Below are 12,541 nucleotides of genomic sequence, written 5' to 3' on the forward strand. Positions count from 1 at the left end.
TCATTAGTGGCATAGTTCCCAGGGGGAAGGGGTCAGCTCTGGACCCCATTTCCATCTGGTTTGTTCAGCACACATAACAAGGCCGAATCATTGAGTATATTTAAAGTGGAGCATGATAGGTTCTTGATAGCACATCAAAGGATATGCGGAGAAGGCAGGAGAATGGGGTTAAGAAGGATAATAAATCAGCCACGATGAATTGCAGAAGAGACGCAATGGGCCAAATGGTCTAATTCTGCCTTTATGTCTTATGGTATTATGATCTTATCCCTTCCTGACTTTTCAAAGAAATGCACAACAGTAACAAATCTCTTATGCTTCAGTATTACTTCTATAGCCAGGGGTGATAGGGCCCAGAGCATCTACAACTTCCTTTCTTGTATCTGTTTTAATACATGGGTATATATAACAGTATGGCCTTGGGATTTAAGTATTTTGCCTTTTTGACTCTCTCTGTGCTTATCCAATAAAATATTTTCAATAATTCCTCATTAATCACAACATTGGTATTGCCAGTATTTTTTCAAAGATAGCAACAAAAAATCATTAGGAAGCCTTTCCAAGTCTTCTGCTTTTATGATTTCTTGCTCCCTATAACACACATTTTTTTTCCTTGGTTATCATCTTCCTCTTTATGCATACAAAACATTTTTTAATTTTCTTTAAATTCCCAATTTGTGCCATGTCATCTTCCCACAGTTGCAAAGAGGCAGGAGTTTCAGGAACATGAAGTTCCACACCACAGGATTCAAGAACAGTTACAATTCAGTACAACCATTCAGTTTTTGGAATGACCAGCAAAACCCTCATCATCAGAGTTTAACAACACTGTAATTATTTCAAGCACTTTGCACTAAAATAGATTTAACTATGTTATTCCTTTCTTCTAAATGTTATGATTATGTTTAATTTGTGAATACTGTTCATATGATGTTATGGGTATGTGTTTCTGCTGCTAATTATAGGACTTATAAGTATCTAGAGTCAGGAAGTGAGCAAGAAGCATTATTGTAGACCCATCACACCCTGGACATCACCTGTTCCAACTCCTCCCTTCTGGTAGGCGCTTTAGATCACTGGACAAATAGGTACAAGCATAGTTTCTTTCCATATGCCATCAGTCTTATGAACACTTGAATTATAGTTATTATAAATCAAGTCCACCTGTACATTCAATAGGGGGACTTCATCGTACATAGTTTATGATGATTTGCACTATTGTTTTGTTTGCTTTTAATTCTGTACAGAGAGAGCTCAGGGAAACCGGCATCAAATTCCCTGTATGTGTCCTCATACTTGGCTATAATAAAGGATTCTGATTCTGATTCTGATTCTAATTGTAGACTTCAGGAGAGGGAAACAGAGGTCCATGAGCCAGCCCTCATTTGAGGATCAGAGGTGGAGGGGGTCAATAACTTTAAATTTCTGGTTGTCACTATCTCTGTGGACCTGTCCTGGACCCATCATATAAATGTAATTGCAAAGAAAGCACAAAACACCTCCTCTTCCTTAGGAGTCTGTTGAGATTGACCATGACATCAAAAACTTTGACAAACTTCAATAGATGTTCAGAAGAAAGTGTATTGACTAGTTAAACTATGGGAAAACCAGTGCCTTTGAATGGAAAATCTGACAAAAGCTCTGGTATTTGGCCCAGTACATTACAGGTGACGTCCTCCTAACAATTGAACACATCTACATGAAACACTGTCATAGGAAAGCAGCATCCATTAACAAAGATCCTCACCACCCAGGCCATGCTCTTTTCTCACTGCTGCCATCAGGACTTACCATCAGGTTCAGAAACAGTTGCTACCCCTCAACCATCAGGCTCTTGAACAAAAGAGAGTAAGTACACTCATCTATTGAAATGTTCCCATGACAAATTATCTTACTCTTAGGACTCTTTATCTTGTAATTTAATGCTTTAATTTTTATTTATATTATTTATATTTGCATTTGCGCAGTTTGTTGTCTTCTATGCTCTACTTGATCTCACATTGACCCTGTTTACATGTACTATCCTATAGATTTGCTGACTATGCCCACACAATAAAGCATGTCAGTGTTGTATGTGGTGATATATATGTACTCCAATAATATTAATTACTTTGAGCTTTGAACTTTATGCTAAGTTTTTCATTGCTATGATCCCTGGCACCGTAAAGTGTTCAAACTCAAAAATACGTTTATAACCGAAGTATGTATACCTTGAGATTTGTATCCTTGGAGGCAGCCACCAAACAAGAAACCCCAAAAGAACCCATTAAAAAAAGACCGTCATACAGCCAGTGTGCAGAGAAAGAGAGAGAGAGATAAAACAAATAGTGCAAGCAATATAATAGGCAAATACCATTTGGAATGAAGGTGAGTCCTCAAACATGAAGCCCAAAACAGACACAGCAGGCCCACAGCATCAGAGTCATTTCAGTGAATAGCAGAGTAAATGTCATGGAGCCCACAGATATGAAGTCCAGATCGGCTGGAACAGGCCCACAGCCTCAGCTTCAGTTCAACAAACAGCAGAGTCAACATTGTTGAGTCCACAGACACAAAGCTCGCAGCAGCTGGAGCAGGCCCTCATCAGTGGCCTCAGTTCAGCAACTAACAGAGTAAATGTCAAGGAGCCCACAGACACAAAACCAGGATCAGACAGAGCAGGCCCACTGCCTCAGCCTCCATTCAGCCCTTAGCAGAGTAAACCGCAGAACACCAAGTAGAAATGAACCAACCCTCACCTTTGGTCCCTACACCCTGCCTTTGCAATTCCTCTGGCCCAGCATTTAAATTGTCTAAACACTGGGTCATTCCTTGCGCTAGGACCAGGGCTCTCTTGCATCAATGCTCTCTGAGCCTAGACCAAACTGCCACATTTTAGTTCATGCCATATCATCCAGCACTTAAATCAATCCAATCTCACTCTTGGTTTAGGATGGACCCTGAAACTGTCTTTCCTCCACTGTGACTTTTCTCCACTCCACTTGCCTCAGCTCCTTCTCAAATGTGCCTCAACATTTCCTTGCAAATGCACCCTTCAACCTTCAACTCAGCCTTGTCTTCAGTTGCCTCTTCATTGTTTGCGGTGATCAGTAAACTTAAATTTTTTCCAGAAAAGTGTTACAAATAAAGTGTTACTTTGATTTCTTCTTTTCTGAGCCACCTGGAAGTTGTCATTCACCCTCAGTAGTGCCATCTTCAACTGAAAGCTTTCTGTTAACAACTAGGCTTCCTGCCACCCCCACTAATTGGTGGGTTAACTGAAATGTGAGCAGCCAACTTTGGAAAAGGAGAGGTCAGCATCAAAGAGGTTGCTGGATCTCTGTCGGCAGATTAATTTGGAGTTTTTTATGAATTAATGCAAGCTAATATGTGATTATTATTGCATTGATATTTCTAGGAGCATACTGTACCGAAATTGGCTGTTAGGTTTCCCACTACAACAGTAACTATATTAATTGACTGTAATGATTGGTTGTCCAGGCCTATAAGACTCTCAGTACTCCTGACCCCTCAATCTACTTCATTATGACTTGCACTTTATAGTTTGCACTGAACTTTCTCTGTCAATATAAAACTTCAGCTTGCTTGCAGAATCAGAATCAGTTTTAATTTCACTGGCATATATCGTAAAATTAATTCTCTTTACAGCAACAATATGATGGAATACATAAATAAATATGGAGAAAAATACTGAATAACAGTAAATATATAAATGTCTATTAAATAGCTATGTTGAATGTAAGTCGTGCAAAAACAAACAGAAATAAAAAAGTAGTGAGGTAATGTTCACAGGTTCAATGCATGTTTAGAAATGGGATGTCAGAGGGGAAGAAGCTGTTGTCAAATCTTTGAGTGTGTGCTTTCAGGGTTCTGTACCTCCTTCCTGATGGTAACAATGAGAAGAGGGCATAGGCTGGGTAGAGAGGGTCTCTAATAATGGATGCCACCTTGCTAAGGCACTGCTGCATGAAGATACTACAGAGGCTCTCTTTGGTATATTTGTAGAAGTTTTTGATTGTTTCAGTTGACAAAACAAATCTCCTTAAACTTCAAATGAAATATAGCTGTTGTCTTCCCTTATTTATAGCTGCATCGACTTGTTGGGACTAAGTTAGGTCCTCAGAGATATTATACCCAGGAACTTAAAATTGCTCATTCACTCTATTTCTGATCCCTCTATGAGGATTGGTTTGTGCTTCCTCATCTCACCATTTCTGAAGTCTATAATTAGCTCTTTAATGTTGCTGACGTTGAGTACAAGTTTGTTGCTGTGACATCATCCAACTAACTGGTATATCTTGCTCCAGTAGGACCTTTCATCACCATCTACAATGCTGCCAACAATGGTTGTATTATCAGCATATATAAGTACACAGCAGATGCCATTTCATTGGCTCTTTACTCAATCCTAGAACGTCTGGACAGCTAAGGTGCATACATCAGGATACTCTTTAACAACTACAGCTTAGCATTCAATACCATCATCCCCTCAAAACTAATCAATAAGCTCTGAGACCATGGCCTCAATGCCTCCTTGTGCAATTGGATCCTGGATTTCCTTACTTCTAGACCCCAGTCAGTTCAGATTAACAACAATTTCTTCCCCACAATCTCGATCAACACAGGTCCACCGTAGGGCTATGTGTTTAGTCCCCAGCTCTACTCACTTTACCCTTATGACTGTGTGCCTAAGCACAGCTTCAATGTCATATTCAAGTTTTCTGATTATACCACTCTTGTGATGTCGCCAGGATGTGGATTACAAATTACAGCAGGAAATAAAAAAGGCACATCAGAAGGACAATGTCATGATAACTTTTTGGGGATTTTAACATGAAAGTAGATTGGAAAAACCAGGTCAGTACTTCATCTCAAGAGACAGAATCTGTAGAATGTCTAAGGGATGGCTTTTTTGAACAACTTGTTGTTAAGCCCACTAGGCAAATCAGCTGTGCTAGATTGGGTGTTGTGCAGGATTCGGAGGTTATAAGAGAGCTTAAGGTTAAGGAACCCTTAGAGAACAGTGATCACAATATGATCAAGTTTACTTTGAAATTTGAAAAGGAGAAATTAAAATCCAATGTGTAGGTAAATTATAATGGCATTTGAGGGGAACTGGCCAAAGTTGACTGGAAAGGGACACTAGCAGGAAGAACAGCAGAGCAACAATGGCTGGAGTTACTGGAAAAAAATGAGGGAAGTGCAAGACAGATATATTCCAAAAAAGAAGACACTTTCAAATAGAAAAAGGACACTACCGTGGCTAACAAGTGAAGTCAGAATCAAAATAAAAGCAAAGCAGAGGGCATACAAGGAATATAAAGGTAGTGGGAAGATAAAAGATTGCGAAGCTTTTAAAACCTTGCAGAAGGAAACTAGAAGGTCATTAGGAAGGAAAAGATGAATTATGAAAGGAAGATGGAGACCAATATCAAAGAAGATTCTACAAACATGTTGGAAAAATTGACATGGAAATTTGATCTAGGAGGATTACAACTTCCAAATTTTAAGAATTATTATAAAGCAAATCAACTTAGATTTATTGCATCTTTTTTCGAGAAAGATAAACCGGCATGGATTAGAATAGAATTAGATAAAATAGGAGAAAATGTACCAGAAGATTTTATATACAAATGGGAATCTAAATGGATACGGGAAAAGAAAGAATCTCCTATATTAAAACATTTGATTGATTTATGGAATAAGATAAATGTTGATGATGAGATAAAAAAATCTTTATTAGCAAAGAGATCTTTAATTCAAAATAGACTTATTCCTTTCACAATGGACAACCAATTTTTATATAATTGGATTCAAAATGGGATTAGATATATAGGGAATTGTTTTGAAGGAGGTATATTAATGTCATTTGAACAATTAAAGAATAAATATAAAATATCAAACAACACTTTATTTTGTTACTTTCAATTAAGGGCTTATTTAAGAGAAAAATTAGGTCAAACAATGTTATTGCCGAAATCTAATGAAATAGAAATTTTAATTCAAAAAGGAAATATCAAAAAATTTATATCTTGCATGTATAATTTGATTCAAAGACAGGTAATTAAGCAAGGAGTCCATAAGTCAAGACAAAAATGGGAAAGTGATTTGAATATCAAAATTGAAGAAACAAATTGGTCAAGACTATGTCTTGATAGTATGACAAATACAATAAATGTTCGGTTAAGATTAGTGCAGTATAATTTTCTACATCAATTATATATTACACCACAAAAAATAAAAAAATTTAATCCAAATTTATCGGATCAGTGTTTCCGATGTAACCAGGAAACTGGTACTTTTTTACATTCGACATGGTCTTGCTCTAAAATTCAACCTTTTTGGACAAATTTAAGACTTTTACTGGAACAAATTACAGGAACACAATTTCCTCATAATCCAATATTATTTTTACTAGGTGATATTGAAGGGATAAAACCGAAACTCAAACTAAATATGTATCAGAAAGAATTTATAAAAATTGCACTGGCAGTAGCCAAAAAAGCTATTGCAGTTACTTGGAAATCGGATACACATTTAAGTATAGATTCTTGGAAGAAAGAAATTTATGGTTGTATTCCATTAGAAAAAATTACTTATAATTTAAGAGATAAATATGAAACATTTTTGAAAATTTGGAGCCCTTATTTACAAAAGACAGGATTAAATATATAGATGCTTTGAAGATGAAACAATTGGTTATTAGGGGAAAGAAATAAATATACATATTAAAATTATTACGAATTCCATGGAGCATGTGGAGATCTTCCAACCACCAGGCATTCTTTCTTTCTTTCTTTCTTTCTTTCTTTCTTTTTTTTTCTATAGGGCAGTTAGGGGGGAGGGGTTAAGGGGAGGGGGTATGGGTTATATACATTGTTTTTTCATACTTTGTAATCATTTAAAAATGCAATAAAAATTTATTTAAAAAAAAAAGATTCTACAAACATTTGTAAAAGCTTTTTTAAGTATATAAAGGATAAAAGAGAGTCAAGGGTAGATATAGGACCAATACCAAATGATGCTGGAGATATTGAAATGAGAGAGGAACTGAATGCATATTTTGCATCAGTCTTCACAGTGGAAGACATCTGTAGTATAACGGACTTTCAAGAGTGTCAGAGAAGTGAAGAACGTGCAGTCAAAATTACGACTAAGAAGGTGCTCAGGAAGCTTAGTGGTCTGAGGGTGGATAAATCTCCTGGATCTGTTGGAATACACCCTCAGGTTCTGAAGGAAGTAGATGAAGAGATTGCTGTGGCATTAACAATGATCTTTCAAGAATGGATAGATTCTGGCATTGTACCAGATGACTAGAAAATTGCAAATGTTACTCCACTATTTAAGAAGTGTGGGAGACAGCAGAAAGGAAACATAGACCTGTTAGCCTGACATTAGAGGTTGGAAGCTGTTGGAATCAATAGTTAGGGATGAGATTTAGAGTATCTGGAGGCACATGACAAGATAGGCCAATGTCAGCATGGTTTTCTGAGAGGAAAATCTTGCCTGACAAACCTACTGTAACTTTTTAAGGAAATTACAAGCAGGGTAGATAAAGGAGATGTAGTAGAAGTGGTGTACTTGGATTTTCGGAAGGCCTTTGACAAGCTGCCATATATGAGGCTAAGAACCAATGGAATTTCAGGAAAGTTACAAATATGGGTGGAGCATTGGCAGTTTGGTAGAAAAATGAGAATGGAAATAAAGGGATCCTATTCTGGCTGACTGCCAGTTACCAGTGGAGTTCCACAGGGGTCAGAGTTAGGAAAACAGCTTTGTACAATGTTTTTGTACGATTATTTGTACGATAATTTGGACTATGAGATTAACCATGTTGAATCAGTGGTGAAGAAGGCAAATGCAATGTTGGCATTCATTTCTAGAGGTATAAAATATAAGAGCAGGGATGTGATATGGAGGCTCTATAAGGCACTTGTGAGACCAGACTTGGAGTATTGTGTGCAGCTTTGAGCTCCTTACTAAAGGATATACTGACATTGGAGAGGGTTCAGAGAAGATTCAGGAGAACAATTGCTGGAATTAAAGGGTTACCACATGAAAGAAGTCTGGCAGCTCTTGGGCTGTATTCCCTGGAGTTCAGGAGAATGAGGGGGGATCTCATAGAAACATTTTGAATGTTAAAAGGCCTGAACAGATTAGATATGGTAAAGTTATTTCCCATGGTAGGGGAGTCTAGAACCAGAGGGCACAACTTCAGGATTGAAGGACATCCATTTAGAATTGAGGTGTGGATAAATTACTTTAGTCAGAGGGTGGTAAATCTGTGGAATTTGTTGCCATGAGCAACTGTGGAGGCCAAGTCATTGGGTGTATTTAAAACAGAGATAAATAGGTTCTTGATTAGCCAGGGCATCAACTGGAAGAATTTGATCAGCCCATGATTGAATAGTGGAGTAGACTCAATGGGCCAAATGGCCTATTTCTACTCATATATCTTATGGTCTTATGGACTATTTTCTCAATGGAGAGAATATTCCAAAATCTGAGGTAAAGGGACTTGAGAGTACTTGTGCTAAGTTTCCTAAAGGTTAATTTGCAGATTGAGTTAGTGGTGTTATGTACCCCTAGGGTTCAAATTTTCTGTGGACAATCACATTAAATTGTCAGGAGAATGAGACTGGCATTTGGACACTGTTAGAGGAGGGAGGGGGGGGAGAGAGAGAGAGAGAGAGAGAGAGAGAGAGAGAGAGAGAGAGAGAGGGGTGAAGAATGCTCAGAAGATTGATGTTATAGTTTCTCAGCAGTTTGTTTACATTTCCACAAGGACACTGCCTGCTTGTGAGTTCTTACACAGAGAGAAGGGCAGAGCAGTTTGATGGACAGCTGGTGTTCAGCATGCTGAAATAAATACCTGGTCAGCTGCTAGACCCACACACACACGGTTTTGGAGACTGGATGAGCTTGTTGTGCCCACAGGAAGGTAGATTTTTGGAGGATTGATCAGGAGAATCAATCAGTGGCTCGTGCAGTGCAGAAAAGGTGTGACGGGTGCGGTGTTATTTGTGTGTCCAACCCTGGCCTGGGTTGATAACTCTACCACAGAAGAACGGTCAGCTTGGTTATGGTCACAGTTGGTGACTTTAAAGGAAGAGAAGTGGGGAGAGGAAGGTTTGAAACAGAAGAAACCTAGTGACAAAGAGGTCACTGTTTGGACTCTCTCCTCTGTAGCCCATAAGGGTGAGTTTGAGTTCCATTCAAATACGAAGGTGTGACTGTCACGTAGTTAATCCACAGGAGTGGGTTCTCTGGTGAGGGGAAAACCTTTATGATTACCACTTGTGTGTTACTCTTGTTTGGGAGTGGTAGTTCACTGAAGAAAGGCACCCCTGTGGCAAATCACTGTCGGAGTTATTTTGTATGTTGTGGAACTGGATAAGCAGCTATCACAGTAGTGTGTTTGAGGTAACCTTGTGGAATCTACCCATGTGTGATAATCCTGTCTTGGGTTGGTAGTTTTACCACTTGAAGATGGTACCTCAATGATAAGCTACTGCTGGTGATAATCCATAGGTGGATTCTGTTTGAGTATCCTGTGAATTCAGGTGTGGTACCACCTGTGTTGAAAGGATATTCATTGAAGATCACTGTCGCTGACACTTTGTATGTGGAGATAAAACCGACTGCTATTGTTATTTTGGAATATCGACATAATTGCCTTCTCACAACATATGCCTTTGGATTACAAATATCTCTCTCTTACCAACAACAGCAACCCTGTGCATTGAACTGACCTTTCTTACATATCATCGTAAGACTGGATTCATTTACCCCTAGACTTGAAGAAGCTTGGTTTTCCTATTTCCACACTAATGTATATATATTATTGCTATCCAGTTTAAGATATATCCACATTTATATAACTGTGTTGTGTAGTTACTAATAAGCACTATTAGTTTATAGCAATACCAGACTCTAAAGTGTTTTCCATTTTGGCTGGTTCTTTAACCCGTCCCTGGTCCTTGACAGTGGTGCAGAAGGCAAATGAGATACTAACATTCCTTTCAAAAGGACTGTAACCAAGGCAAATACATGCTTGATAGAGCTCTTTCGAAAAACATATGATTCAGATAATGGTAGTAGAATAATTTCAAGCAGGTATAAGGGTTGTCAAATCTTAAAACACATTCAACTTCATACATTAAAACAAAATGGGAGAAGGAAGGAGGGATAATTATATCTGAGGAAGAATGGACAACAATATGGAGATATCAATGGAAGTGTGTCAATTCACAAAAATGGAGGGAGTTTGGATGGAAAAACTTGATAAGATATTTTATTACACCCTCTCAGAAATCCCATTATGATAGCAACCTCCCTGTTCACTGGAGAAATTGTGGAAATCAAAATGCAAATCATTATCATGTTTTTTGGGACTGTCCTGTTATCAAAACTATTGGAGGGGGATACACAATGCCCTACAAGACATCTTTAAATGTGAAATACCCTTGGAGAGTAAGACCATATATTTTGGATATATACCTCAAGAATGGTTGAACAGAGATAAATTTTTAATGAATATACTGTTGGTGGCTGGTAAAAAGACTTTTATTAGGAAATGGTTATCACAGGAGAGCCCAACTTTAAATACATGGATGGAAATTACAATGGGCATTTACAAAATGGAGAATATAACAGCATCTGTTAATCATAAACTGGAACAATTTGATTCATACTGGGGAAAATGGTTTAACTACATAATGCCTCCTAGGCCTGATTTTATTCTCACAAATCAATGAATCTGTTGTAAAAAAAATCACTCCTACTTGTACATAGCTCTTTCCTTTTGCTTGTTTTTTCTTTCCACTCTCTTCTGTAGGTGTATACCTCAGATAAATACTTTGTGGAGATTTGTGATATATATGATTATATGATGTATATGTACAATGTCTGAAATACATCTTATTGAAATGTTTGTTTGATGAACTTAAATAAAAAAATAAATTACAAAAAAAGAATATAAAAGCAAGGATGTAATGTTTAAACTCTATAAAGCACTGATGAGGCCAAATTGGACAATTGTGAGGAATTTTAGGTCCCTTAATGAAGAAATAATATGCTGACATTAGAAACATTTTCAAAGGTGGTTCACAAAGATGCTTCCAAGATTGAATGGTTGTCATATAAAGAGTGCTTGATGGTTCTAGATCTGTATTCTCCAGAATTCAGAAGAATGAGGGGTGATCTAATTGAAACCTTCAAATGTTGAATGGCCTCAATAGAGTGGATGTGCAGGAGACAGAACAGTCTAGGACCAGAAGAAGCACTAGTCACTGGCAGCCAATAAGAAAAGGATACTTTTATTCCCACTTGCTGCCTCCTACCAATTATTGAAAGCTGTAACCATGTTAGTAACTTTCCAGAAGTACCATTGGCTCTTAACTTGGTAAGCAGCGTCATGTGTGGCACCTTATCAAAGGCCTTCTGAAAGGCCAAATATACAACATCCACTGTATCGCCTTTATCTATCATACTTGGAAACACCTCAAAGAATTCCAACAGGTTTGTCAGGCTGGATTTTCCCTGAAAGAAACCATGTGTCACAAGGGGACATTGGGAGCGGACCCAAATGCAAGACACAGACACTGAAGTAATATGAACAGGGCTATATTTATTAAGAATACTAGGGAAGCCAAGCAGCGAGGACAAAATAACAACATGGACGAAGATGTAGAATAACAAATTGGAAAACCTGAACTTGGACTTGGGACTTGAGCTTGACAGGGAACTCAGGTCATAAATTGGAACACGGGTCTTGACGGGGACTTGGTACCTGGGTCTTGTCTTGGCTCTTGACTAGAACTCGGACCTCGGGCTTGGCTTGATCAGGCACTCGAGTTTGACTTGACCAGGAGGTCAGGCTTGGCTCAGTAGGTCAGGCAACATCTGTGGATATGAATAAACAGTTGATGTTTCAGTCTAAGATGCTTCATCCAGTACTTGTTTATTCCTATCCATAGATGCCTCCTGACCTGCTGAGTTCCTCCAGCATGTTGTGTGTGTTGCTGTGGTTTTCCAGCATCTGCAGACACTCCTATGTCTAAGATATGTGAGATGTTGGCCTTAACTCAACCTTCAACAATGTTGTATAAAGAACCAGTTATACAAGCGAAACCTTTCATAACCACAGTACAGTTCTACACCAGCTGTAATATTTCCACCCAACAGTGAACACAGAAGAGTCAGAACTGATGATTGTATTGAATGACATCAATGTTGACACTCCTCCTGCTATCACAGGTTTTGGCACTGAGAATCACAATACTTGTGGCAATATCATCAGTTGAAGTTTCTTCATGGCCGTGTGAATTCAGCACTCTGATTTGCAACCTGAGTTTACAAGCCCAAGTTTTCAATCTGCATCCAATACATTACTGCAGCATTTGCATATTCCTCTGTTAAAGCTTTTGCTAGTAGTAGTCTCTCAAAGTCCGAGGAAGACAAATGTGTTGCGCAGTCAACGTCTGTTGGCATGCATATGACTTCTGAGGCCAAAGTCCGAAGCGCAGATACGGTCGCAGAA

This window comes from Hypanus sabinus, chromosome 11 (assembly GCF_030144855.1).
Source record: "Hypanus sabinus isolate sHypSab1 chromosome 11, sHypSab1.hap1, whole genome shotgun sequence".
Classification (NCBI taxonomy): Eukaryota; Metazoa; Chordata; class Chondrichthyes; order Myliobatiformes; family Dasyatidae; genus Hypanus; species Hypanus sabinus.